This window comes from Marmota monax, unplaced genomic scaffold (assembly GCF_021218885.2).
Source record: "Marmota monax isolate L192 unplaced genomic scaffold, Marmota_monax_Labrador192_F-V1.1 WCK01_AAM20220418_F8-fsc00045, whole genome shotgun sequence".
Taxonomy (NCBI): Eukaryota; Metazoa; Chordata; class Mammalia; order Rodentia; family Sciuridae; genus Marmota; species Marmota monax.
The window spans coordinates 13653531-13671201 of NW_026692132.1; the positions used below are offsets into that span (position 1 = coordinate 13653531).

The 17671-nt window shown below is 32.7% G+C and overlaps 1 protein-coding gene across 1 annotated transcript in view; it reads right to left on the reverse strand.

The window, feature by feature from the left end:
* Cntn5 (contactin 5) overlaps positions 1 to 17671 on the reverse strand; it is a 1252743-nt gene that overhangs the window by 988358 nt on the left and 246714 nt on the right. The window contains exon 2 of the mRNA XM_058570757.1: positions 226 to 363. The gene's annotated coding sequence lies outside the window, so the exon portion shown is untranslated. The remainder of the gene's footprint in view (positions 1 to 225; positions 364 to 17671) is intronic.

A 17671-nucleotide genomic window follows, 5' to 3' on the forward strand; every position in this document is an offset into this window, starting at 1 on the left:
TTTTTAGAATATTGATAGTATTTATGTTTACAACACCATTAAAATGTTTACAATTCAAAGATAAAATGTACTTAATTTGAGTGCATAACATATTAAGCTTTATTCATATTGAAGCAACTCTATAAATGAGAAGCTATATAAATGGGTCACAAGGGCTTTATGGTTTTGATTTCCTTCAGCATTCTTTTTAGTTTTAAATACAATTTAACACAAGGAAAACAGTACCTGCTTTCTGAAAAAGGGTCCAAATTATTCTGTTGAACAAGGAACTGGTTTCTGTAAAGTAATCCTTCTGTAGGGATCATGCAGAAATCATGCTTTGTAGATCTTGAATGGCATTAAACGGCAATCTTTTAAGAACACCTGTTTAAAAATGAGATTATTGTGATTAAAATGGCCCTTTTTCACTTTTTTCTTTATTTGACCAAAAACACATTTTATTAACTATTTCCTATCAGTTCTATTTAGTTAAACAGGCAATCACTATTTTTTTTGCCTATACAAATACTTATAGATTTATTTTTTCCATATTTGTTTTGAATAAAATATAGAAGAATATCACTGTAAGCATTTATAAATTACAATAGCTTAATATATTTAACATATTAATTCATACCTTCATTTTCATCTTCATAATTATTTTAAAATAATCCCATGCTATCCTTAGCATGTGTAACTTTATTCTATTATTTAATTCATTTAAAAGTTTTAAAATGTGTAGTATTCCTTCATAAAAGCTTACAAGTTATTCACATTTTAAAATGTCTTGAGAACTGTTAGTGCCTGTTCTCTGGTGACCCGTAAAATTTACATATGTGAGCCATCTCTGTTTTCTTTAATTTTAACAAAATTCATTGTTCCATGAAATTAACCATTCAATGAAAATTGTACTTGAATAGAATTTATTCTTTGATAGATTTGTAAATGTTCCAGTATAAAAAACAGAGCATAAACACACACACACACACACAAACATATGTCAAATAACTAAACTGGAATAGAAATTTTGTAATATTAGATTAATGACTGAAAGTCATGGACTTCAATTCCATATTAAGATTATACCAAGAGTCAGGGAAATCTAAGGTGCATATTTAATAAGATTAAAAAAGTATTTAAATTCTGCATAGTCCACACCAAGATCATTGATAATATGACTATATCTTATATTAGTTGGAACCACAGGAAACTTTAGTTTCCCTGACACTAAGGTGATAGCAATTTCATATGAGTAAACATCAGATATTTTTTTTAACCCTGGCTTTTATTTCTGATATCAAATCCAAATTCCAAATATCACTGGAGTACACAATTGACTTTTTAAAAGAGACACTGAAAGTTAAATCTTTTTTGAGTCTTACTCTGTGTACAAAATCATGTGAGAAAACAGGTAACATATCCTGATGTCTTAACAATCAAGCTGGTGTCATTTTTGTCGAGACTAGAAGCAAAAGGACTATGAATTGCTTTCCTTGTTTTTTCCTTCCTTCTTCTATCTCTTTCCTCCTTCAATCTTTCTTTTCTTTTCTTTTCTTTTTTTCTTCTTTCTCAACATTTTGGGAATTATAAATTTCTACTCTGTGGCTTAGCACACAAAATTTAAAAAGAAAAAGAAAGGCAAACGTATGTGTGTGTGTGTGTGTGTGTTCTTTTTCCTTTTTCTTTTACTTTCTTTTTTTTTAATTTACAAACTTTGGTAGGCAGAGAGTGACTTAAGAGAACAGCAATATTTGACTTGGGATTTGAAGAGTTGTGTTTCTCTCGGTTTGGGGTATCATTAGGAAGAAGTCTTTGGAAGTCAGAATTTGTTCTCCCATTGCTATCACTGCTTCTTACAATTACACAGTGCATCACCTTTCTCTTTGTTGGGAATAATGAGGAATTTAAAAGAGGTACTTAATACATAAATGAGCTTCCCAACATGTTCAGTACATACTGAGCAGGTAATAAATATCAACAATTATTATTATCCCACTTTAATTATTAATATAGCAAAAGAAGTAATTATTGTGAAAAGTGTTAACAGTAGTGGTTGTTATCATTTACCACTTCCCTTCCCAAAGAAACAAAACCTCTCAGTTTTGTCTTATTAATAAGCTCATGGCTGTTTTTAAGAGAGCTTGTTGTGGTATAGAAATTACTCAATTGGAGTCCAAGTCAAATTTCTTCAGGTTTCTGACACAAAGTTACTATTTATCATAAGTAAATTATTTATAATTTCTGGGGATAACGATTTCTGATCCTATGCCTACTAAAATGTTATAATAAAAATCTTAATAAGCAGAGTTTTACATATGTCAGTATGTCAGTTGCTATATCTCAATTTACATGTTATGAAAGATTAAGAACTTTGGCATCCTATACTTTTTCTCTATTCCTTTTAAAAATCAGATTCAATTTTACTCTAATACCTTAAGAACTTTTACTTGGGGACTTACTCAAAAAAAGTTGAATCACCCCATTATTCACAACTCTGCTTCACTCACTTTCAGTCAACATTAATTTATCTTGGATGGCTTTGATGAAACTAAAAAAAAATCTAATATGGATTTTACTTTACATAAAGAAACATGAGCCCTTACATTCATCTTGAATTTATAAAAGACATCCAACCACACTATATTTTTTTTCTTTTCCACATTCCTAAATGATTCTATTTAAAATTATCTCCAATGTATGTCTTCTTTTTAGTAATTGTTTCTCTTTTATTAGATTTGAAAAACATTTTGGCCTTATTCCAGGGTTTTTATCTTTAATAGAATCTGTTCATAATTTTCTATTCTTAATGTATGGATGGCTAGGGAAATGAATATCTTCAAAAGCCTTATAACTAAGCCTTGAATTGTTATTCACTATGTACTGACAACACAGTGACTCCAACAACAGCTCTGCTCTTTAGATTTCAAATGGCCACACACACTTTCTCAACACCACAAAATACTTCATCTTTTGCTGAATTCTATTCTTACATAGTGCAACCCAATTCCACAGACAAGATATCCTATACTTGCTTTGTTTTTATATCTCACATTAAATTCCACTTATTGTTATCTACTTTTCTCAATATTTTACTTTTCTTTTCTTGTATCTTTTTTTTAAATTTTTTATTGTTGGTTGTTCAAAACATTACATAGTTCTTGATATATCATATTTCACACTTTGATTCAAGTGGGTTATGAGCTCCCATTTTTACCCCATATACAGATTGCAGAATCACATCAGTTACACATCCATTGATTTACATTTTGCCATACTAGTGTCTGTTGTGTTCTGCTGCCTTTCCTATCCTCTATTATCCCCCCTCCCCTCCCCTCCCCTCCCCTCCCCTCTTCTCTCTCTGCCCCCTCTACTGTCATTCATTTGTCCCCCTTGTATTATTTTTCCCTTTCCCCTCACTTCCTCTTGTATGTACTTTTGTATAACCCTGAGGGTCTCCTTCCATTTCCATGCAATTTCCCTTCTCTCTCCCTTTCCCTCCCACCTCTCATCCCTGTTTAATGTTAATCTTCTTCTCATGCTCTTCGACCCTACTCTGTTCTTAGTTACTCTCCTTATATCAAAGAAGACATTTGGCATTTGTTTTTTAGGGATTGGCTAGCTTCACTTAGCATAATCTGCTCTAATGCCATCCATTTCCCTGTAAATTCTATATCTAATATCCAGAGTATACAAAGAACTCAAAAAATTAGACAATAAGAGAACAAACAACCCAATCAACAAATGGGCCAAGGACCTGAACAGACACTTCTCAGAGGAGGACATACAATCAATCAACAAGTACATGAAAAAATGCTCACCATCTCTAGCAGTCAGAGAAATGCAAATCAAAACCACCCTAAGATACCATCTCACTCCAGTAAGATTGGCAGCTATTATGAAGTCAAACAACAACAAGTGCTGGCAAGGATGTGGGGAAAAGGGTACACTTGTACATTGCTGGTGGGACTGCAAATTGGTGCAGCCAATTTGGAAAGCAGTATGGAGATTTCTTGGAAAGCTGGGAATGGAGCCACCATTTGACCCAGCTATTCCCCTTCTCGGTCTATTCCCTAAAGACCTAAAAAGAGCATGCTACAGGGACACTGCTACATTGATGTTCATAGCAGCACAATTCACAATAGCAAGACTGTGGAACCAACCTAGATGCCCTTCGATAGACGAATGGATAAAAAAAAAATGTGGCATTTATACACAATGGAGTATTACTCTGCATTAAAAAATGACAAAATCTTTTCTTGTATCTTATCAGGCTCCTAAGTGTTGGATTCATCAATATTTGATCCTGTTCCTTCTTTAATTCCTTCTCTGCTGTCTTCCTAGGCAATCCATAACTTCATTATACAACTTAAACACAGAATACTTTCAAATTTATTTTCAGATTTTCCTGCTTGTTTTTCTCAGTGTCATGACAAGATTAACATGTCTAAACATGAAACCTGGAACTGTGTCTGCTTTCCTTTGTGACCCCCTCATTATAGCAGCCACAATAATCACCTCACTGCCTGGAGTCTTCAGTCTGTGAGTGATTCTACCATCTCCCCAGCTTTGTAAGGCACAAATCTTAAAGCCATTCCTAACATCTCATTCTTTCTCACCCACAAATTCTATTTTTTTTTCAAAATCATGTTTATTTGACCTGTACGTCTATCTCAGATCTGTTTCTTCTCTGTTGTTACTTCTGTTTAAATTAGTTTTTTTCCCCCCTTACAGGTGCAATGAATTTCTCTGCCTGAATTCTATTGCTGTTTTCCTTTACAGTTTAGTTTTATTTATCTGTAGCCAAAATGCAATTAAAATAGCAAATCAGAAAAAGTACTGAATATGGGGGCTATTTTCCTGTTTCTGTACTTTATGCATCCCACTGAGTCTACTAGTACACACATAATGTCTTGAATCTCTATTATGAGCTATGAACTATGTTGATCATTGGAAATTCAAAAGTAAACAAGATGAGGACCTTGACCATAACCACTTTATGTCCCATGAGTGAGAATGATGAATAGCCAGTACCAATGTTACAAGGTAAGGGCTCTAATAGGACACTGACTAGGTGGTGTGGGATCAAAGGGAGACCATCCAGTCCATTGCTGAGCATTTAAGGGAGGATTTCAGTAGGGAGGATTTCTAGGCTGGAGCAAGACAGGAACTTAATTAAACACATATGTTCATACTTATGACAAAGTAGATGAGTTGTATCAAGTGCTCATGGATATTGTTTGCTGCATCAAGGAAATTTTCCAAGTTGTGAAAATTAAAAACAATCCATGTGATAAAAACCAAAAATGATAACATTGGTTTCCTTACTTTTACACAGATTAGTATCATAGTTTACAAAACACGTCCAAATACATTTGACCATTGTAGCCTTTGAATCATTGTTGCTGATTTCAAGAAGTTTTAATTTTTACAGAAAGTCTATGGCCTACAGAGGTTATCGAAATTCATAAAAGTAGAATCCACTTTTTCTATAGAGAGTATAAAAATCTGTCCTTTTTAAATGAACATCATTGATCTAACTCTGTGTAGACAACTGCTCAAATATTCAACTACTGCCACATGTTCTTATTGATCGTTCAAGAATATTTAAAATTTTAACATTTAATGTAAGTGTTGATTATATTGTAGTTAACCATTCATGATGTGCAGTCAATTTTTAATGATACCAGGTGTATCATCCTAATTCCAGATTAACTACATCCCACTGACATGATTTCTTCCCCACCCTGCTGCCACCTGTCTGGTACCAAACCTGCTCAACTGTGGAAACTGACAGCTGGTTCTTCAAGGGGGAGTGATGGGAGCAGGAGTCAGGTGAAAATGGCTCATTAGCAATGAAATGGAAAAAATTTGCAGAGTTCCCCGTGGACGTTTTGGAAGATGTGTTTCTCTCTTCAATTGCCCAATTGAGATTTAAATGAAAAAATGCATTTAATTCTTCAAAGTTTTTGAAATTCTTGTGAGATGACACCATCATATTTAATCAATTTATTTATAGTTTCTCCAGTGAGGATTTCATTTTAACATAAACCACAATAAATACTGAAAAAAAAAAATTGGCTTGCTGAGCATGTTCAGGAATGGTGCACTAGGAAAAGTCCTAAAATTGGGAGTTGGCATACTGAATTCTAGTCACTCATTAGCTATGTAAAATCACCTTGTTCCTTGTTCCCTCGTGTCCTCTAGACCTCCGACTACAATTGAAGAAAACAAACAGCCAAAGGTGATTGAATTACTTGTAATTGTATAATTTTTTTCTCCTTCTCATGTTTCCTTGGGTTTTATTTAAAGTTATCAATAGAATCTTATCTCCCTCAAATATCTCTATTATATATGTGGACACTTAAATTGTTTAAAAGATACTTTCCTTGCACATACAGAATGTTTAAAATATCAAAAAGACAAAGTTTTATACTTGGGGTTTAAAATAGGGTATTTTCAGAAAAGTGCAAAGGCAAACCTGTTATTATGAAATAAAAATACATACTTTTTGTAAAGAACTTTCCACCTGCCAAAAAAATATTTTTGATTGAAACACTTATAGGAAGTTTTGTCATAGTAAGTTGTTACAGAGTATCCCCTAAGTGTGCTCCAACTATGGAAAGTTAGTTTTGTTTGAGACATTTTTCTCATTTCTAAGATAAAAAACTGTAGAAATATAAAAATGATAAAAAATTTTAATATACAAAAATAGCTGTGAGTGCTTTGTGGGTCCTGACAGCATCTGTAGGTAGTGGTGTCTTTGTTTTAGGATGTCCAAATGTTAGCAGCAGGCTGATATAACAAGAATAACCCTGAACACATCAAGACAGGCTGGCAAAGTTCCCAAAATAAACTCTTATACAATTGCTCTCACCCTTTATGTCTTTTGAACTCCTTTCTCACATTTATGCACTTGTCTCCTGACCTTCCTCATTTCCTGATAGCCTGAAGCTCTGCCATTAGTAGCAGCCAGTAGAAGTCATACTGTTACATCTGTCACTATTAGTTAAGAATACCATTCAACTTCAAGATAACTAGAATTTTTCTTCCATAGTCCTTTTTTTGCCTCCTCAGTGAGGAGGGTCAAAAGGGCTGCCTACAGCAAATAACTGAGCATAGAATTGGTTGTTGAAATATTTCATTTCAAAAAACCATGAACTCCCAGTCCAACCTTGTTACCGCCATTTGTCTCACATTTGCCACATGTGTCTTCTGTCTCGAAAAACTTTTATCTCCCTTAAACCCAATGCTATGGAGTAAAGCTGCTTTTTCACACACCACTGAAAAAAAAATCTTCACAAAGAAGACAGCAGGTTGAAGGCAGTTTTCACAGCCTGTATTCTTTGAGAATCCTGAGAATCTTTGAGAGCAACTAAAGCTGAAAAAGGTGATTCTTGACTTTCCACCACGGGCACTGCAGCTGTTAGCACTTCTGGTGTCAAGGTACAAATGTCACGAAGGTACTGTCAGTGAAGTAACACCCATGAAAAACAGGCTGGCAGCATGGCTGGGTGCCAGAGCCCATCATGGTTTCCTTACGCCCTGCTTGGAGCTGGACTTCTATTATCACTATTCCCTCCAATTGCTCTTAATTGAAGCAGAGGGGTTTCCTCCACATCAATGGAATAAAAGGGCATTTCTTCAACTTTGCTAAAAAGTGTGATTTCAACAGTGAAGACTAATTGAGGTGCTTAGAACATTACGGTTCAGCTTTCTGAAATTCATAAATATATATGACATGAGAGAAAATGGCTCAAATTAAAATCCATTCCCCAAAGCCCACCTCAGAATCACCTCGAGAGTAGAACACATTTGAAAATTTCTTTAAATAGGTGAGAGATACACAACTTTAATAAACTTTAATGTTTATTTTCATAATTTATGAGTTTTCAGAAGATTTTCAATGTATTTTAAAATGATTTATCAATTAAATGATTTCCCAGTCATCAAGAAATTCTGGAATATTTTAAAACGATCTACAGAAAATTATTGTGTTATACCTTGCCTTTCCAATTTGATATTGGTACAATGCCATAATACCTAAGAGGCAGGAGGAAGATACCTTTTTCTAGGGATGGACTTCAGGGATTTGAACATTGACAAACTGTCTGGTCTCATTAATTAATTAATGATTTGCAGTTATCATTAGCTTCAATTGTAGATATGATCATTTACTAAACAACTGTCAGCATCCTATAGAAGGATGACCTTGGAGGATAGCTTATGGATACCTTTTCAAAAGATATCTGTCATCATCAGAAAACAGTAACAGCTCCTCTAAAAAAAAAATACGTATGCACCCTGAGTCATCTAATTAAAAGACCAAACATCATGGGCTTTACCTTCCCAAGTCCACTTTTCAAATTCACATACACACATTCCCATGAGATATACAAATATACTTGCTTCACTACCATTTGGACATTTCTATTGAAATTGTTCTTGCAAAGGTTATGAGTAAAATTCTAATTAAAAGAAATAAGGTAAGAAAAAATATCACTGGCTTGCACTGTCTTTAATGAGTTCAGCCCCCTTCATCTTCAAGTAATCAACATCAGGGTCCTGTTTATAGCATTTATCTTCCATGCTTCTAAGATCTAATCCATAAACCCACATGGACAACTTATTTTCCTATTAATCTCATGATTTTCATACCACCTCATAGCATTCACTTTTTAAATATTACCTATTTTTTTCCATATGGCTTTGTCCACACGGTGCTTTGACAAATACTAAGAAAGATAAAATAAAATATAAAATATAAAACAAATTTTTAGACGCTGATTTTTTATTTGAACCATTCTGATGTAGTATTTTGCTGTATTTTGTGATTATGAGTCAGATATACATGCCAATTCTGGACCTCCTTTATCATATTAAAGTTCACCCTGGTGCTTTGGTACTCAGACAATGGCAGTGGTTTCCTAACAGCTTTTCTCTTCCTCTTTCTCTGATTAATTTGTCCTATCTTTGAACTATAACTGTATAGCTTTCTTTCAACAAAAACACAGCACCACACTTATGAGCAGAGCACCCACAGGTTTCCTTCTGTCAACAAAAAATGTTCAAAATCTTTGCTTATTACCACCTATTTTTTTCCAATTCCATTATCTAATAGTCCCTATGCTCATTACACTACTTACCAAACCAAATGCTTTCATCATTCCACATTGTAGAGAGTATGCCTCACTCCACATGGATTAAACACCAATATATACCCCACCATTTATTACTTTGCTACTCAAAGCATGTGCTGTAGAATAGCAATATAAGGATCATCTAGGCCTTTATTAGAAATGCAGAATCTTAGTTCCACCCCAGACCTACTGAATGAGGATTCACGATGTTACAAAACCCTACTCTACAACAAATGTACCTCTTCCCTGAAGCCTCTTGCTTTTTCATTTTACCAGAATATATTTTTATATTCCTACTGCAGTGTGAACACTAGAGGACTATGGATATTTTTAATATCCTGACAGTTGTTGCCTGCCTCATCTTCTTTCTCTTTTCCTTTTCCTCCTCCTTCTCCTCTCCTTTTTTACTTTCCCTGCTCTCTTTTCCCATCCATTATTAATAAACATAGTTGGAAAAGGAGTTGCTGTATTGACCCATTTCTATGGCTGTGTGCCAATCAACTGCTTGTGTTTTTCCTTTCAATCTAGTGACCACTTGCTCTAGAGAAGGATGCAGTTTTATCTCTGCACAGGTAGTAACAACTCTCTCTGTAAACATAAAGAAATAGAAACATAAGGAAATGGAAAACTAATTACTCTACTTGATTGGCATATATTTAGATCTATTAAAATATCACACTGTACCCCATAAATATGTACGATTATAACATGGTAATTAAAGTAATATAAATCTCAAAAACCTGTCATTTGATGATGAAAGTAAAACTAAACTTTACAAACAGTAAATAAATCAAAATAATTATTTGGAATATGATGCTATATGACTAACTGTACATGGTATGAAAAATCCATTTTTATGAAATAGAGGAAATAGTTTAAAATACTTCAAGTGGAAGAATAATAGGACCTACCTTATCAATCAAGTTGTATCTGCTTAGTAATTAGATAGATTTAGAAAAATTATAAGTGGCTAAAATATTTCTGTTGTTTAAAGTATTTGGATAGATTTGGATAGCAACAAAAAATTAGAGTTTTACTAATTAAATAGATTAAGGATTGTTTGGAAATTTATGTCTTAAATTTTTATGTATGCTATACCACTGGGAAAACATATGTACCTTTGAAACTGGAATTAGTCATTTATCAAATATTTGTTGACAACCTGGATCTTTAAACTTGATTGAACTGGTCAAATGGTTTTACACCTTACATGTTTCTGTTGAATGATTTGGGTTTAAATCTACTTTGTGACTCATGTTTCTGGATACCTTAGGGGCAGACTGTCCTAATGGAGCCTAGTATGGACTCATCATAGAATATCTTTTTGTGGATAATTTCTTTATGGGTCAAATTCTAGGGTATGAATAAAGCTGAAATTACACAAAATAATGGCATGGTGCATTTTTGCAAAGACAATTTTTACATTTAAATGTAAATTATTAGAATAAATATTTGCTTCTAAATCATCTTAACTCTTACAAAGTTTAAATGGGGTTTTATTAAATGGCCTTTATAAAATTATAAAATATACAATTACTGAATATGAACTTCATGTTAATCAATTCTTTTTGTAAAGGTGACTACATTATCTTTGACATGTATACTTTGAGGCAAAGTAAAATGTTGAAATTCCTATATCCTATGGTAAGTTGAATTCATCAGATATACATAAAACCCTAAATAAGTAATTTTTGTCCACTCTTTCAATAGGCAAGAATTTTTCTGATGTTCCAGATTTAACACATTTATAGTACATTTGTAGCTATCTTAATAAGTCATGATTCTGGAATAAATAAGTGGATGGGCATGTTTTTCTTAGATATTAAAGATTCAAATTAAAAATGAATAATAAGATCACCTTTATAACCAAAGTAGTGAATATCTGTGTGAAACTGCAAATAATTCAAGCTAAAAGTGGGTCACAATGATTTACATATTTCAAGATAATTTTCTTTTACTCTGGAATCATGACCTACATTTGTTAAATTATTTGGTTGGCATGACCTTATCTACCGACTTTATCTACATGACCTTATCTACCGAGTTTATTTGTCTTATATTTGATTTCTGTTCCTTAAACTTATTATCCTAGAAAACATAATGGTGGTAGGGGAAAACAAAACAAAACAAAACAAAAAGCCTATTGATCCCTTTGGCAATGTGACATGATACCTGAGAGGAAGGCAAACCCTTCTATAGAAAATTAAGTGTAGTGGAATTCCAACTAGTTATAGATGCTCTATTTTTATCATTTCCTTTTGTGCTTTTTCTGCTAAAACAACTCTTTATGTCCAGTCTATTAATAGAATGACCATTTTATTAAAATATTGTTTCCTTCTCTTTTTAATAGAATACCTGCATTTACATCTCCAGGCTTCTGACTATTTTGATCATTTAATTGCTTTGGGACCTAGGATAAAACACATGATTTCTCTGAATTCTTTTCCCCCTCCTATTAGCATAAATTGAGAATAAAATAACAAAGGCTAATATTTTCTGAATTCTTAGTAAATGTTGCAAAATATTCAAAAATTTTGCTTTATTTGTAGTGTGTCTCACAGTAATCTAGTGCAAAACAGAGCTAAAGAAAGGCTATATAATTTGTCACCAGGATACAATTTTGTGTAGGCAGACTTAATAAAGCCATCATCTTAACTGTGAATACTTTATATTCCATTCTCCTGAATGAGAGAGAAAGGTATTACAGTAGAAACTATTAAGTATCCCACAGAAGGAAAAAGTGGTATTTCCTGCAGCTTCTGCATTGCATGAAACACTATTAATTTAATGTTCACAATGACCCCACAAAGAAATAATCATTATGATCTTTAACACAAGATAAATCCTAGGCTCATAAGAGGATGTATAATTTGCCTCAACTCAAAAGACATAAGGCAGTATAATTTTTCAAAACAACATATGTTGTCTTTAACCTAGTTGCTTCACATTATATCTTTTTCCTTCTCAAACAACATTGTTACTCATTTGCAATTTTTGAGGAAACAAATAATAGGTATGCTCCTGTTATATAATATTTGATTTCTTTTTGTTTATTTTTTTGTTTGTTTTTCTTTTGTTAGACTGATTCAAAATATGTACTCAAGTATCTTTGGAACATTTTCTTAAATAGATTTTTTTTGTACTTCATTTAAAATGAACAGCCTGATCACAGTTAAGAAGTGATTTGGTAGCCACTTGAAAATTCTTTCCTGGCTAAAAGGCAGTTGCAGTCAACAAACAGCCATCTGTTGTATCCTCTTGGGAGAGTAGTGGGGGTGGTATGGAAACCTGCAGAGAATTTGGCAAATGATATCACTAGATAGTAAATATGCTTAAGAGATAGTAGTTAGATAGCTATAGTCAGTGGAATATGGTATGCAGATGATTAAGATTAATGTTATTACTAATACAATAAAACTAGCAGGAAGGAAGAGACATAATTTCATTAATATGACTATGTTATTTATTTTAAGAGACTTTTTCCAAGTTTTCCATTCCAAATACTAGTGAAAATTTATTAGAATGAAAAGCTACAGTTTAGTAAAGAATACAGTCTACTTTTTAACTGCATTAAAAATAATTCAGCCCACCTTGTGATTCAAAGCAACTGGAATAAACTTCAAAATAAAATAGTTAACTATTTTTTTTTAAAGAGGCTTTTTGAAAAGGCCTACATTTCAATAACCACTTGAAAATAAATTTAACATTTTGATATTTATACCTCTGGAAAAGATTAAATTATGTTCCACTTAGTTAAAGCAAAGTACTCATGGGCAGTCTCTGACCCAAGGGACAAATTCCAGAATGGCATTGTGACATGCTCTTTGGACCTTCTCCATAGAAAAAGAACCATAGTTGGTGAAAATTGTTGAAAAGATAAAATAGGAAATGGTTCTAAAAGCATACAGAAAATAACTATATACTCATGAAGATCTACTAATTTGTCTATGCTACTGACCCACAGCCTACTCTCTGGCTCCACTGCCCAGCACTCCCCAATTTTACCATGATGAAAACGTCTCTATGGTTTGATGTGGAATGGGCTCCCTTACCCCCAGTATCTCATTGAGGGCTAAGTTTTCTTAATCTCTAAGAAATCATTTTATGTGATCAATTCAACCCTGAAATCAGAATGTGACAATGATATTGTTGTGGCATGGCTCTGGAAGTTTCATGTATTAGGCCTGGTCCCCAGTGCAGTGAAGATCAGAGATGGGGTGTTTAGAAACTGATTGGATCCTGAGGGCTCTATCTTTATCAAATGATTAATGGATGTGATGGACTAATAATATGACTGGACTACTGGGAAACAGTGAAAACTGTAGGCAGGTAGGGTATGATTGGAAGAAGAAAGTCACTGGGGGAATACCACAGGAACTATATTTTCTCCCTGGTACCTTTCTCTGTCTCTCAGTATACTTCCAACTTCTAGGATCTGAGCAGCTTTATTATGCCACACACTTGCACCATGAAATTCTGTCTCTCCCCAGGCCTACATCAATGGAGTCAGCTAACCACAGGCTGAGAGTTCTAAAAGTTCTATATTTTATTATTATAAATTGTTTATTATCTCTAGACTCTTCCTCTTTTAAGACTTTTGTGTCTGGTATTTAGGTAAAATCAAATAAAAGCTAACACAGGCATTTAAATGTATATAATAAACTTCAATACAGATAAAAAGACAAAGAAGAGAAAAATGGCAAACTATTATGAACATGTTTACAGCTTAATAGCATTTTATAATTTATTACATGGCAATGTCATTATTTAGGATAATATTTTTAGTTATGTCCTTGACTCAAGTTTTTCAAGATTTTAAATAATACTATTGTAAAAGTACTTCTGAAAATACATTTGCTTATAGTACATAATATTTCCTTTGGAGTTGATTACTCAGATATTGAAACATTTTAACTGTTTTGTTTCACATTAACAATTGCTCTAAAAGCTACTGTGTTGATTTATTATTTTGCCACAAATTATCAAGTAGCATAGCATCTCTCACTTCAGATGCATATGTGTGTGTATGGGTGTGTGCATGCATTTGTAACTTTTGAACTATAATCTACATATGGAAACTGTACATATTTGGAGTACTTTGAGTATAATCTGGAGATTTATTAAATGTATGCACCCCAAAATAATCACCTCAAAAATCAACACCCTTAAAATTAAGATAATTAAGATGCATAAAATGAGAACCACTTTTACTTATACCTTGGTACATTTTCTGACCTTTATTAAATGTATACAATACCAAACAGAGAGCAGCAACACTGACAAGTGGAAGTTGGGGCTACTACAACAACAGCTGTGATTGACAGAACAGGCTCCTATATAATGGAAAAAAAAAAAAACACAATTTTTTAGATCCTTGGTTAGATCCTTGGCCAGTTTCTCAGATGAAAATTCACAGGGACTATGCACTTTAGGCTTAGAAATTTCTTAAGGATCTATGAAATTTCTTAAGGCAGCAGATGTTAGGAGGCTGAGAGCAAGCAAAAGATCAGGGGTATCTGAGTGATGAGAATATATTAGTCCTTGGCTCAGCCATAATGGAGAGATGTTGATGGATAGCCAGTGATTTCCACTGGAATTCCACAAAGGATGGGTAATTTGGAGGAAGAACAAATGACATAAGAGTATAAGTGATACATTATAGTAAGCCAAAACAAAGCAAAGCAAAGCAAAACAAAACTAACATAGAGGCAATATCACAAAACTGATAGTAGACCTGTTTGGCACTAGGAGAGGCCTGCAAAAACAGTAGAACTCTGAGCTATTTAAAGAAAAAGGAAAAATATCACAGAATAGAAATAAAATAGTTAATATACAGATACACAAATGACTTGGGTATTGAATCTGTAGATGGCAGAAAATAATTTGAAAATAAATATTGTTGGATACTAAGGAAAGAAAAAATATAGAAAATGGATAAGTGATAAAGTATTATAGTGGAGAATTATAATACAATGAAAATTAAATCTATCAATTGGAATGATAAAATACATATCTTGAATGCAAACACTGAATAGGTTTAACAGCAGACTCAACACAGCCAAAGACAGTATTGGTGAATTTGAAGAGAAGTCGATAGCAAATATACAAACTGAAGCCAGGTAGAAAAATAAAAATGAGAACAGAAAATGAATGACTTCATGTCACATGGCTCAAACACCTAACTTAAGTGCAATAGGAATTTCAAAAAAAAAAGAGAGAGTTTGGAAAAACATCAATATCTAAAGAGATAATATTTTCCTAGATGCTTGTAGTTATTTGTGTTTTCTTTGTGCTCTTGTTCTAATTTTGATACTTTAACATTTTGCCTTCTATTTCTAAAAGTTCTATATTTTATTATCAATTGTTTATTATCTCTAGCCTCATAAATCAGTATTATAACATAATGAGACCCTCACCCATTTTTAAAAGAATTTTCAGACTCTCAATGTTTTATGTATCAAATCCAAACTCGCTCAATATGGTTTGTGAAAACTTCCCTGAATATCCCTAGTTAAGTTACTTACTTCTTAGTTTTAAAAGTACTTGCAATGTATCTATGCCTATATTACTGTGGATATGTAATTTGTTTATTGGTCTGTTTCTTCTACATTGATGTGGACTATTCAACGTCTCCTTATGTGTAATTCTCTGTAAAACTTTCTTGAATTGATAGAAGAATAAAATGAATGTGTCATAAAAATGGAGTAAGAAGCTATGATTTACAGTTAATACTAAAAGGAAAGAAGAGGAAGCCAAAGCTGCAGAGTATAGTTTGGATATTCTCCATTATCTTGACAGTAAATTAGCTTTTCATTTTAATGTTACTTTCTTTCAGAAGAGTTTGATGCATTTTAAGTTGATGCAGCAGTGCATGTTATTAAAGCCAGGAATCATAAATTATTCCTTAAATCATTGAGTCTTGGGAAAATAGAAAGCCAATGAATCACATACCATTTGAATATTGATTTAGTTTCTGTGTGAGCCTGTGCTGGTGTATGTGCTTGGCTCCAGCAGGTCTGCATGCTTTCTAATTTGCTTGAAAACTGCGTGAAAATATTCCCATGGCCCTCTTGTAAAATATGACAGCCTGACATTTTCTTTAATTACAAGACCTGATCTGTTTAATAGCACAAAATTGGCCTCCAATTTGACAGGCCTCCCCTTCAAAATCAATGGTTAGACTCTAGGGCACCAGCTTGGTCATCAAGATCAATATTAGAAAAAATATAGCTTGTCAAGACTTCTCAGCCTCTTATTGATTCAAATGGGGAGCAGCTCACAGATTGAATAATGATATTAGAGCTCTGGTCCAACAAACAGAAGCTCTTTACATTAATTTCTATATAGGCAGATGAATCTATGATAAATGACACAAGCATAAAATAATAATCCAAGAGGCTATCATTAGATAAAGCAAAACATTTTCCAGGGAAAAACACATATATTTTTGAATATTCTTTTTTAGATCGTTCAGCATGTAAAAAAATATATAAAAATTGTTACCTTGGTCTTATTAAAAACAACAATAAAAACCACTAGAAATTTTTCTCACTGCTATTGAAGAAGGAAAATCACCAAAAAAAAAAAAAAAAAAGAAAAGAAAAGAAAAGAGGAAAAAATATTCTGAGAAGAAAAAATAATATTGAGCAACTTTTAAAAATTAAATTATGGTGAAGTTTTAGAAAGAATATTTAACTAAAAATAATTGCTCCTTATTTTTAGTGCTAAATAATTTTATTGTTACTCAGATATCTAAATAGATGTAGGCCTTGGTTTTCTAATCTGCCATGTGAAGAACTCAAAGTGTTATTCTAACTCTTAGACAAAAGCACCTAACAATGTTAATTCCTTTCATATGTCATTAGTGATTGAAATAAGTATGCATGATTATCTCATTTTCATTTATAATTTGAATGGTTAAAGAAGGTAGAAATGCAAGTTACGAGAATGGGAAATTGAAGCTGAACCCAAGAAGGTTCTTCATCTTATAGCAAACACATTCAAAAAGTAATCAGAAACAAGATCTCATGATTCTTCCAAAAGCTTAAATAATTTGTACTGTGGCATTATTAAAAATAGCAATTAAAATGGTTAAGATGGTCATTTTTAAATTATGTGTACTTTTCCACAATTGTTTTTAGAAATAGAAAAAAATGTGTTAATTTATATTTAAATACTAGAGAAGTTCATATCAACAGTTCATATTATGAAACAACTTGAAGCAGTTCACAATAATAACTTTTGAGCTAATTAATTAATAGTTCCCTGAGTGTCTATAACTTATTAGACACTGTGGTAGGTATTTAATTTCCTTTATCTCGTTTACATACCTCATACTTTCCTCTTATTTGTGTTGCATTTATGTACATTATTTAAGTGCCTCATTTTTTATTTGTTACTTTATTTGTTGTGTGAATGAACAACAACCCCAAAGGGTATTATTCTCCAGAGAAGAAAAATGAAACTCATATTTGATAAGCAAATTATCCAGTGTCCAGTAATAATTAGTGCCATATCTTGGATTTTAAACCATTGTTTAGACATTTAAATCTAAT